Here is a 13,001-nt window from a genome sequence, read left to right as displayed (position 1 = left end):
AGATCCACTCTTTTTCAAGTGCCCATGAAACATATACCAAGATAGAACACATATCCTGGGCCAGAAAACAAACCTCACCATGAAATTATACAGGTGTATTCTCCAACCAGAGTGAAATCAAACTGAAATCAATAGCAGAAAGACAGCTGGAAAATCTCCAAACAATTGGAAATTAAACAACAAGCTTCTAAATAATCCATGGATCAAAGATTAAGTTTCAAGGGATATTTTAAAAATACACTGGGCACCTAGGTGGCTCAGTTGGTTGAGTGTCTGACTCTTGATTTCAGGTCAGGTCATGATCCCAGGGTCATGGGATAGAGCTCTGTGTCAGGCTCCGTGCTGAGCATGGAACCTGCTTGAGATTCTCTCTCTCTCCCCCTCTGCCACTCTCCCCTGCTCATACATCCTCTCTCTCTCTCTCTCTCTCTCTCTCTCTCTCTCTCTCTCTCTCTCTATATATATATATATATATATATATATATATATATATACACATAATAAAATTAATTTTAAAAATAAATTTTAAAATATTACATGGAATAAAATCCAATTTTGTGAGACACAGTTAAAGCAGTGTTAGGAGGGAAATTTATAGCACTAAATATATACATTAGAAGAATGAAAAAGTCTCAAAACAATAATCTAAGCTCCCATTTGAAGACCTAGAAAAAGAAGAGGAAAAAAAAAACCCCAAGCAAATGAAAACAAAAATAATAAAAAGCAGAAATCCACAAAACACACCAGAAAAGCAATAGAGCAAATCAATGAAATGAAGAGCTAATTCTCTTAAAATATGAATAAAACTAACACCTAGCAACTGACAAAAAAGAAAAGACACAAATTACCAATATCAGGAATAAAACAGCATGTCATTAAAGACCAAGGAGACCATCAAAAGGTTAATATGAAAATACTATGAACAGCCCTACACATGTAAATTTGACAATTTGGATAAAATGGACCAATTCCTCAAAAACACAAACTACCACCCTCACCCAAAATGAAATAGAGCATTTGATGCTCTCCAACTATTTAAAAATTTTTTAATGTTTATTTATTTTTGAGAGACAGAGAGATGGGGAGGGGCAGAGAGGGAGGGAGACACAGAATCCAAAGCAGGCTCCAGGCTCTGAGCTGTCAGCACAGAGCCTGATGCAGGGCTCGAACCCACAAACTGTGAGATCATGACCTGACCTGAAGTTGGACACTTAACCAACTGAGCCACCCAAGAGCCCTGATGCACTCAAACTGTGAAAGAAATACTACACCTGTAAATGAAGTAAGTCAGTCAGAATAAGACAAATATCCTATGATTTCACTCATGTGGAATTTAAGAAACAATACAGATGAACATAGGGCAAGGAAAGAAAAATAAGATAAAAACAGAGAGGGAGGCAAACCGTAAGAGACTCTTAAATACAGAGAACAAACTGAGGGTTGGTGTAGGGAGCTAGGTGGGGAGATGGGCCAGATGGGTGAAGGACATTAAGGAGGGCACTTGTTGGGACAAGTACTGGGTGTCAGACATAAGAGATGAATCACTAAGATCTACTCCTGAAACCAAGACTACACTGTATGTTAACTCACTTAAATTTAAATAACTTAAAAAATCTCCTTCAAACAGAAATCTTAAGGCCTAGATGGTTTCACTAGAGAATTCTACCAAACATTTAAAGAACACCAACTTAACACAATCTCTTCCAGAGACTGCTGAGCATTTACCACATACCAGGCATGGTTCCAACAGTTTTTACATGTCTTGAGCTCACTTAACCCTTTCAACAACCCTAAAAAAATATCCCCATTATTACTCCTTCCCATATGAACAGAACAAAGCTTTGAGAATTTATGGACATGTCTAGGACATAATAGAACCAGGACTCAAATTTAGGTTTCTAGGATGTAATTGAGCATTGAATCAAGGCTCAAATTTCTGGTATTTTCAACTTAAGCTATTACCCGAAATATAGTCATATTTCACTTTTGTGAAGGGAAATTCAGATCTGACCAGGACATGTTCTTTCAACAAAGAAGTTGAGGTACGACCATCGTCGATATTCTCAGTAGAAATATATATGTATTTTGTAAATAAAGTAAAGGTTATTCCTGCTGGCAACTGCCATGCAATTTCCATCTAGATGACAGTTAAAACATATCTGAGTGAATACAACCCGAAAAGACATTTATTATTGGAAATGGTAAAAGCTTCACTATAGGAGAACCAGCCGCACCACTATAATTACAAGAATCGAGAATCAAAACACTGCTTCATTAATTTTTTCTTGTGTTTGTTATCTGACCCCATCAAGACTAATTATACCCCTTCTCAAGGATTTTAACGAACACCCTGACTTAAGTAAACACTGTAGACAGACTGGTTAGAAAAGCAGCGTTTATATAGGTGTATCTGAACTGCCTCCATTTAGGGAAAAACAGTATGTCAAAAACATTATATTGACAAACAACATTTGCCTGACTACTGTTTTCTCTTAACAAAAGAGGAAACATGACCACCTCCCAACAAATGAGAGAAAAATAATTTAAACTTTAATACTTAAAAAGTACCCTTCATACTTATGTACCTCCCCAACAACTAAGAGCTGTATGTTAACTCGGCCCTCTAAATAATCCATGATGCCCCTGATGGCAAGCCTGGCTCAAGTTTACAGGAGATTTACCCCATTTTGTATCACAAGATATTGGCAGGCAAGGGCCATGCTGCTGGGATTCCAGGCCGACTCTAAGGGACATGGGAATTCTGGGAGTCCCAGGGATTGGAGTGGCCTGCATCAGGGCTTCGCCAATGTTTCCAGAGAGGAATGTGACTGTCACTAGCAGAAGACAGCCCTGGAACACTGGGGATGTATTAATTGCAGGCGCTTGTAGCAGGCTGAAGCACGAGTAATTGCTACTCTTCGGTATTTCCGTTAGATTCAACCTAATATAACACCTGCTATGTAGTAGGCAGCATACTAAGCAGTGCTCCAAGCAAAAGGACGTTAAGTCTTCTTTTCTACTTAAGGATCCATTCTAATTTTACATTCCACAAAGTTATATGGTTCTATGTTTGTTTTAATATAAAAACAATGTTTCCCACAAATCTTTGAGCAAAAGGAAGGCTCTAAGAGGAGCATTCTGTCCATCTGCCTTGTGACTTCATACATCCCTCGCAGAGATGGTTAATATTCCCAAGGGTACAAATACCCTGTTTAGAAAATTGCAGGTGACAATCCCCAGGAAGAAGTTTCAGAGGCAGATGGGGGAGGGGGGGGCGGGGAATAAATGCCTGGCTGACACTCTGCTTTTCCCCAATTCTCTGTAAAATCCTTGCCCTATTAAGGCCCAAAAACATCGTTAGCACTTATTTTTTCCAGGAAGAAATGGTTCTCATAGCACTTGACAGAACAATTAACACCTAAGGAAATAGTTATAACGCTAGCTTCTGACTTCACATATAGAAAGAGATGACTCTCCATACTGGAAAAGTTCCAAATGGAAGCTGATGCATTGTTTAATCCGATTTAAAACTGTATTTAAAAATTGGAGCCATCTAGTGCCTCAGATGGGACTCATGTTTTCCAAAGTCTTTAGATCCAATCACCAAGGTACCAGGAGAAAGCTGCATGAAAAAATTTTTTTCTGTGTCTATGAATATGTACTGGGGGTGGGGGGAAGCAACACATGAATTGAGGCTCTAAACTTCCAAGCCATATTCTCTAATTCTCCAAAATGTCATTTGTGAAAGAAAATATCAGACAACCGAGTTTTCCTCACACTCACCCTGATCTACTCAGTGGCAGATATAACCCTGATAGGCTTTTCCCCTTTTTCTCTCCCTCTCCTTGCCCTATATCCTGTTTCCAGTGACAATGACTAGACGCTAGGGTATTTCATCCATTTAATTCTTTCTGGGTGCTTTCTGGGTCCCCTCCTATCCTGGGGACCAGGGAAAATTTTGTTTTACTTTGCTTTTGATGAGATTAATGACTACATCTTTAAACAAATACAAATAACAGAGGAGCTTCAGCCCAGAAAGTAATTCCCTCTACACCTCTAAAAAAAAATTGGCAATGAGGGAATTTCAATTGTTGGCACAAGTGATGGACTTGTGAATTTAGGGGACCATCTAAACTCAAAATAAGAAAACAAAAGCATACAACTGGACGGTTAGCATTTTCTCCTTCGTCATCGGATCTAAAAGTTCATCCTGGCACCAACACAAAGAAGTAATGATTCCATCAGCAGCCTAACAGATGGCAGGCATGAAACGGCTCTAACCTTCTCCGAGAATGCTGGAGAATAGCTCCACGGAGTTTAATTTAACAGGATGGTGGCTGCTATTTTGTCTCTGCCGCCTCCTGCACAGCACGCCTGTCCATAGCTTGGAGAGCTACATCTTAAGGTCCGGAAGTGCAGTAACTCAGGTTAACCCTTTGAAGACAAGCAAGGGTCTGGAGTTATTATGGGATCCTTTCTCTGCATTGGATTCTGTTCACAAATGCAATTCAAACTTTTGGTCACAACAAAGCAAACTACACATGGCAGAGTATTTTTAGGTTCACTTTTCCCCTACTAGCATTTAAGAGACATTGGGGCTCTTTTTTCTTGGACAGTAAAGTAGTTTTCTGAAGTCCTAGAGGCAAATCACTAGAAGGGAGAGGTCTCATATTACCATCCCTCCTCCTGCTAGCTTCTTAAGGGCTCCCACTCAGGGAAAAACAGACATTAGTTCTGACGATGGTAGGAATTTCCATCCATGGCTTCAGGATCAGCTGGGGAGCTTTACACAATCCTGATGCCAGGGCTACAGTCTTGAAACTCTGGGGCTGAGACCCAAGCATCAGTATGTCTTAAAGCTACCCAGAGGGTTCTGATTGGCAGTCAAGGTGTGTAAGAAATACTGCATGTAAAAATTTAACTATCACATTTTAAATTTCTATAAATTGTTCCACTCGGTTAATATAATTTCTATTCCAAGCCCCCATCACATTGGGTTTGTCATTCTTAGGATTCCACCTCTCTACCTGCCTCAGTCTGTCCAATGATTGCGTGAAGGTTTTGGGGTTTGCAGGCCCCACCCAGATATCAGGAAAACACTACGCTGATCCTGCAGCCCTGAATTCAGAAATGTGCTTGGGTCAGGCTGTAATAGTCAGAACATTCTGAAGGTAAAAGATATTTATGCCTGAATGTCCTCTATCCAGCAATCATCATGAAATGTGAAGTTTCTATGTGGCTCAGATGAGGAGACGGGCTCATGCAGGGCAGCTCCGCCCTTCTCTTTGTAAGGCTGCTCCAACAGAAAACTGGTTATCTTCCAAAAAATATCTTCATTTCTTATGATGTGCCCCTCACTAATTCACACAGGATCATCCACAACCGTGCAATATGCTGGTGAGGCTTCAGGGTCACCAAGCTAAACATTTATGTGCTGATCTCCGCACTCTGGGCTGATTTTGTGTGTATGTGTGTGCGTGTGTATCCTTTAAATAAGCAATCATTGTTTGATTTACTCAGCAGGTACGTGTGTCCAGTCTTACCATCATTACCCACTGCTGCCATATGTCTGTATAATGAAGATGCAAGCCTCCTAGAAACCCCTCGATTGAGTCAGAACAAGATAAATCTTGCTTTTTTCTTGAACATAATAATAGGTGTTCAATAAATGCTGGTTGAACTAAGGAGTCTACTCCTTAAGGCACCCAGGCTCTAATAAAAGAAAGACATCAATAGGGCTTGGACAAAGCATTTTAGAAACAAGGCACAGAAAGCCACTCAAATACACCCAGGTAAAAAGCAGACAAGTGAAAGGATCTCATGGAAACAAAGTACAGAAAAGAGAGCTGAGCCTCACAAGTTGACAAGGAGCTGCTGTGCCCCCTCCCTCTGGGGGATCACATGACCTCATGTTGCTGTTTGTGCTTCAGTTCTCCTGTCAACCCCGGACCTTGGCTCCATTAGCCCAAAGCCTGCTGAGATCACCCAATAAAAGTGCCCTCTGTTTATTGCTGGGAGAAAGTTTAATGGCTCACCTTGGGGGAAGCGGGGAGCTGACATCATACGATTGGTATAACAGCCTCATCTGGGGCTGTTGCAAAGGACTAGGATCATCACTACCAATGATACACACGAGCTCTGCTGAGTCAAGTGACACCCCCCCCAAGAAAGTAAAATTCATGCATAAGTATGAGTCATAACAAACTTTATTTCAGAATGTCTACAGGACTGAATTTCAGAGCTATACTACTCATTTATAGCTCTAAATCACAATAACACTGAATCAAAAATACTTCATACCTCACAAAAAAGGGGCCTGAGAAATGTTCATTTGAATTTAACTTATGTTTCACATTATACAACTGTACATATAAAAACACACAATTGAGGGAGACAATGACTTCTAGATCAAAAGAAAGCATGTGTGGCAACATCTCACTTACCTTGAGGTCAAAGATTTGACAACTGAAGTTGAGAATCAGGAAGTTACAGTAAAATAACATCACCAAGTCAAGGCAGCATGTCCTCAGAAAAAAGTCTCTCAGAGCCTCGTTTAGGTTCTGTTTACTGTTACTGGACACAGAGTATGCAATGACATAATTTCCCAGCCCCATAAAGAAGGAGATGAGGGTTCCTAGAGGCAGGTGAGAGTAACGGCAGAGAGAAAGGTAACAGGTAACAATGAGTGAAAACACACCCTGCAAAAACCACTGCAGATCTCAAAGAGCAGAGTCATTCACGGTAGGGGCTTTAACAAACCCAAATAGGACCTGAAAGAGTAAAAACATAAGTGATGACCTTAATTTTTTTCATTATTTTTAGTAGATTGTTTGCAAAAGCAGGGAAATATATACTAAATTAAGTGTTACAGTGTAAATGATTAAAATACAAAAAAAGACGTGCAACTTAAAAGAATAACCTCGACTTGTCTATACCATGCACCCTACAATGTCTGACAAAAAGAACATTACTACATATACACTGCTTATAAAATACACAAAGCAATTTATATAAAAAGAATAGAGCACCTTTTTTTTATCCACATATGACTGAAACCATAAAAGACCCTTCATGGTAAAAGCACCTTAATCACATAAGGATAGCTAAAGTCAGTCCATCTCAGCATAAGAACTTTATGTTTTGTCCTGAATGGTCAAATGTATTGATCAGTGGGGCCAAATGATTGCAAAACCTTTTTGCATGATAGGAGACATGGAGGGCAAAAACGCTGTCCCGAAATCAGTGTTTCTCAAAATATGGTCTGTGGAACAGCGCAGCTGAATCTCCTGGTGAACTTGCTTTAAAAGGCAGATCCCCTAGGTCCCAAATGAGATTTCATGAATCAGAATCTTTGGCGGAAGGCCTGGGAACCTGCATTTAGCACACCTCCCCCGAGGATTTCTGATTCAAGGAGAAGTGTGGGAATCACTGGACAAAATCATTGCCTCGAGATTTAGGCCCAGCCACACCAGGTCAGGAGGAGACTGGCCTGGTCTGTGAATTAACCCCTTCCCACATGTTCCTAATATGCCCAGGAAGGCAGTACTCCTGATTTTGACATTTCTAAATGTTTTCTCACAGGAAAAGGATTCTGACATATTATAAAAATAAACTCTAACAAGCTCTAATTAATGTTAAAAAGAGCATAATAATTCTAACACATATATGTGAAGCTTGAAGTAATGGATGCCTGCAGAAGGCTTAAAAAAAAAAAAATATTGAGAGAGGATAAGTGTCTGAAGCAACTCCAGAGGATTTCTTGGGAATGGGAGGAAAATACATATCAAAGCAGTCTTGGAGAAGAGACAGAATGTAGCTTCCATCCAGAGTGGGGAAATGCAAATCAATTAAAAACTGACTGGGATGTTTAGGCTGGGCCTTGACACTCTTGAGGCAGAGGCCGGAAACTACTGGAAAACATGTTTGGTTTGGCCAGCACAATGTTTTAAACAATTCTGAATTACTGCCAGCATGTAAAAATTGGGAGAATTCTTCTCTTTAAAAAAAGTCTGTCTTTTCCTATAAAACAGGAAATTAGAGTTAACTAGAAAAAACAGCCACATGGCAACAGTGTGTGAGAGCTGGGCAGCAGCTGTCCACCTTTAAACAGACATGTGTTCCCAGGGTCTCCCAAGGTGCCACCAGCCTGCCTGACTCATCAGATCACCTGCCAGGTCCCCAAAGCCATTTGCACTGGCCACCCTGGTTTTAAGGAATTAGCAAAAATTCGTCCTCTTTCTGCTTCACTCTTTCAATTTCTTTTTTAAGTTTATTTATTTATTTTGAGAGAGTGCAGTGAGGGGCAGAGAGAGAGAGAGAGAGAGAGAGAGATTGAATCCCAAGCAGGCTCTGCACTGTTAGCGTGGAGCCTGATGTGGGGCTCAAACTCATGAACCATCACCTGAGCTGAAACCAAAAGTCAGACACTTAATTGACTGAGCTACCCATGCACCCAACTCTTTGTATTTCCAACAAAAATTCTTGCTACAAATATCCTTTCCTACCTCAGAGGTGTTAAGAAAGAAATCAGATAATGTCTGAAAATCACCAAGAATTCAGTCTAGTGTTCGCATCCCTAGTTACCAATGGGAACCACCTACGGAGCTTTAAAAAGTATGGATGGATGCCTGGGTTCCACCCAGAATCTCCAAGATTCTGATGTATGTATTGCTCTAGGATGTACCCTCATCAGCAAAAGCGCATAATGTTCCCTAGGTGATTCTAATGAACACCAAAAGCTGAGAACTCCTGCTTCAGAGGATGTAGGTTGTTGGGTAGGATGCATTAAGTTTATTTCAGTGTCATACGGATTTCTAACCTCTCATCTCTGTGATCATTTACATCGCCTCTTATTTTTCGAAATGGGCTATTATTCCAAAAGCCTACCAAATGCCGCTGACAAACTGGAAAAAGAAGTCAAAGTTTTGTTCTGGTTTCTCCATTCATTTTCTCTCCAACACACCTGAAGAATGAGACACTAAGAAAATGAGGAGAGATTATCCTAAGAGACAGAACTCGAGCAGCACAAACAGCTCAAATACAGTAAGAAGAAGCTCACAGTGGCAGGCTTGTATAAAAAATAAAATTGCTTTGATATTCATCCCTGCACTAAGTGGAAGAATTTTCAAATATTAAAAAAAAAGAACAATTTCCCCAAGACTTTTCAGTAATGGCCCAATTTTTATCTTAAGCAGATGAATTCCAAATTACTGCCTCTCTTCAAGCTTCCTATTAGGTAGTGTGCACTTATATTTTGGCTTCCAATCACGGTAAATGCAAACTACTGTCACCTAATTTTCAAACAGTAATACTACCTCATATTACATTTGAAAAGTACATTTTCAAAATGGTTTCACATAGTAATGGCGTCTAGGTACTACACTTCTACGATGCAACAGGTAGCATACTAGGCACTCTATATACACAATCCCAAATCGATCCGACCACCTCACAAAGTTAATTCTATAACCTCATTGTGCAATGAAAAAGAAGGAGCTTTGGAAAAATTGAAAATTATGTAGATGATCAATCATTGAGCTAGTGGGTGGTAACACTTGTTCTGTCAATTTCCCAAACCTGTGCTTTTCATACTAAACTCCCTTCCTTGTCTAGTCATCACTACACAGAACACTTGTGCCCAGGTAGCCCCACTTGCCAGGGAAACACAGAGAGGTTCATGCTGCGCTCCATATCACATAATGCCAAAGTCATCCCCTGCCTTCCAGCTCTCCAACCCATGTTCTTTCAGGAGACCAAATCATACTGTGGACAGGTTACATTATAAAAGCCATACTGGTGACAGTTAAGTAGTACTTATGGGTAGACATTAAATGCTCTCAATTTCTGAGAACCAAACATTACTCTAAGTGTAGCTTAGCTTCAACACTGGCCTGGTATATTCCTTTCTGTTGTAGGACACTCATGCATCAGGCATCAGGTTTAACTCCTTTATCCGTCCCAGAATCTTCTCATGAATCCCATGAGCAATGAGGCTGATAACATATGGGCACCAGCACCACTCGCCAGGCCTCCAGCCTGTCCTTGGCTTCCCTGACACTGTCACCAGGCAGTCAGCAGGACATCCTGAAGAAGGGCAGACGTCACCTTCTATGGTTTTTTTTTTCCTTTATTTGTAAATCATAAAGAGACTGTGCCATAAAAACCCAGCTAGCAGGTCTCATGTCCATGAGTGCCACTATCTGAGGCAAGCTCCCAGGGGAGTGTATCATTTCATGTCCTGGAAGGAGGGTCTCCTCTTCTTTAAGCTGCCAACAGTGTATCCTTAAAGTTGGATTTCAAAAACTGCATCAGTGATGTGTTGGGGCCAAGAAGTGATTCTTGAGCAAATTAGGACAACACAGGTCCCCTGCAAGAGAAAGCAAGTTGGCTTTATCACCTAATAAACAGGTCTCCCCAATCAATACTTATTTGCCTCTTTTCTAAAGCAACTCTTAAGGGTCACTTGAATTCCATCACTGTGGATAATTCTGGAAGAAACTGCATTTCTGCCTCCTAATGATCTTTGAACAAAGCCAGCACCTTATTTTATAAAGTCCAGCTACCCAGAGGAGCTGGTTCAAAGGGGAGTTAAGATATAGCTAAAACGGAGGTCTTAATCTTTCCAGCGTGAAGGAACTCTGCTATGTGATCAAACCTCACCGAGCCGTGTCTCCCCAGCGGCAAGAACAAACAGATGTCAGGGCTATTTGTTTTATTCAAAAATGACAGGAAATCAAAAATCTATCAAACGGATGTGTCAGCAGCAACTCTACAAGCATATTGGTTACTGAGATGTATGTGCCTCCATTTTGGTTCATGATAAAATCACCTTCTAAGCTTTCTAATTTTCAAATGCCCACGTGGATACACGGCCAGAGAGTTCTGGGGAGTATCTTTAGGACTGGGCACCATATCCAAGGTGGCCACATTCTATGTGAATTTAAATCATGCAAATTTGAAATGTGGTAGGATATAAAAATAACAAATAATGTCTCCCTATGCGCATTCATGCAAACCCCGTGGAATGTTGTTGTTGTTGTTGTTGTTTTTAAGAACTGCAAAATTCCCCAACTGGCAAACTGAGTACACTGACTGTACCCAGCACCTACACCACTGCCATATCACAGTGCTGCTACCTTATCTGCTACACAAAATGCTTACATTTCTACTCCATTATGCACGTGCACTGGAACTTCATGAGCAATTTTAATGATCACTGCTACTGATATTTTAACTTCACTGTTGTGATCATTTCAGTGCTTTTTTATGCCTTAAAATAAAATCAGCCGAGTGGTGATGTTAAAGCTAATACAGACAAAATAAACTATTAACTTTGGAATATAGGTAAGATGTGATCAAATGCAATGTAAAAAAGGCTAAACAACCACTACCAGGTTCCCTGGTCTTAATTTAGGAGAGGGCACGCTCACAACCTACAGGACAGAAAGCTTTTTCTTAAAGGACAATAAATATTTTAAGTTTTGCTGGAGAAGAGCTCTCTGTCACAGCTATTCACTCTGCCATCGCAGCCATAACAAAGCCAGGGACATAGCTGTGTGCCAATAAAACTTTATTTACAAAAGCAGAGAGCAGGTTGGGTTTGGCCTGAGGGCAACAACTGACTGACCCTTCTTCTACAGCCTTAGCCCTGATACCTGCCCCCCTTCCGTTTAATGTGGCATTTTATTGCTCAAAAAAACAGTAGTTCCCCCAACCCACAACCATTCTCCCATTTTCCATAGAGCCACTTTTGAAAACAGAAGAAGTCCCATTAAAACAGGCACATTTCAAGCTTGCCAAAACTTTGTAATAGTCAAGAAAAAAAGGGAAGCAACAAACTGGCAAAAACACAGCAGCACCACAAAGCCATAAAGTGTTGTATGTTACGATTTTTGTGATGCTTACGTAACTACACCTATTTGTCAAAACTCACCAAAATGTACACTTGGGATTGGTCAATTTAATTGTACATGCATAATACTTCAATGAAGTGGACATTGAAGAAAAAAAAAAAAAAAGCTTTAAAGCCTCAGCCACAAGCTCTAATTTGCAGTAACTGTAAATTCATGTGGTAAAAGTATATTCCCCTTACTTTTCCATTTACCGCCCTGAGACACCGGTCATGAATTACAACAGTCTGAATTAGGTAAATCCTTCAAACGCTCTGTTGCATTAAATGCCCTGAATGCAACTGTCCTTCACAGACACTTCACTTGAAAGAGAAGAGCGAGTTGTTACTAGAAACAATAAAGAGCCCTGATCAGCTTTCAACCACAGTAAAAACAAAACAAGCAAACCCACAAGAACATGTGTATTTGTGACAACAAGTAAGGCTTGTTTAATCTGCTCATTTCACTAACAGCATTTTAAATCAAAAACACAAGTTGGTGTGAGTCTCATCTCTGTTCTTTTCAGTTGTCTTTATACCACTGTGGAGCTTGTCCACATTTAAGCAGGGGGGAAAAAAAAAGTTAAACAAGCACCGAGACCCTAAAATCAGGGAAAAACCACACAAGAAGATCATTCCTCTGATTAATCTAAAGTCAATAGACTGCATGACAACAATTTCAAAACCCCAGCTATTAGCTTCCTCGGTGCCCTTATATTTAACCTGTCTTCATTCAGAGATGAGACCTCATTTAGAGCAATCGTTCTCAAAGTGTGGTCCCTGGACCAAGAACAGCAGCATCACCTGGAAACCTGTTAGAAACACAAATCTTAGGACCCAACCCCAGACCTACTTACACAGAAACTGAGAGTGGGGCCCACCGATCTACGCTTAACAAATCCTCCAGAGGATTCTGAGGTTCAGTGATGTTCCAAAATCATTAACCTGAAGTTTGGAAACCAGCGTATAGTTGTAAGTGGAGTCCCCTCCCAGTCTTTCATTTCACTTGGAGCTGACTTTAGATCCCACCCTCCAGGATAAGAAGGGATCTGCGCCCAGGTGCTTTGTGAGCCTCACAAAAATGCTTCATAAAAATGTTCTCAAAGAGCAGAGT

The 13,001-nt window shown here is 40.5% G+C and overlaps 1 protein-coding gene across 9 annotated transcripts in view; it reads right to left on the bottom strand.

Moving 5' to 3' along the window:
- Positions 1-13,001, bottom strand: part of PRELID2 (PRELI domain containing 2) — a 189,657-nt gene that overhangs the window by 115,661 nt on the left and 60,995 nt on the right. For 7 of the 9 annotated variants that reach the window (XM_058732851.1, XM_058732858.1, XM_058732884.1 and 4 more), the window contains one exon: positions 6,189-10,366. The exons of the other annotated variants lie outside the window; for them this stretch is intronic. The gene's annotated coding sequence lies outside the window, so the exon portion shown is untranslated. Of the gene's footprint in view, positions 1-6,188; positions 10,367-13,001 lie in introns of those variants that run through there. 9 annotated transcript variants of the gene reach the window in all.

The sequence above is a fragment of the Neofelis nebulosa genome, chromosome 1 (genome assembly GCF_028018385.1).
Source record: "Neofelis nebulosa isolate mNeoNeb1 chromosome 1, mNeoNeb1.pri, whole genome shotgun sequence".
Classification (NCBI taxonomy): domain Eukaryota; kingdom Metazoa; phylum Chordata; class Mammalia; order Carnivora; family Felidae; genus Neofelis; species Neofelis nebulosa.
Note: the sequence above shows the minus strand (reverse complement) of the source record. Positions and strands in the feature narration are given on the sequence as shown.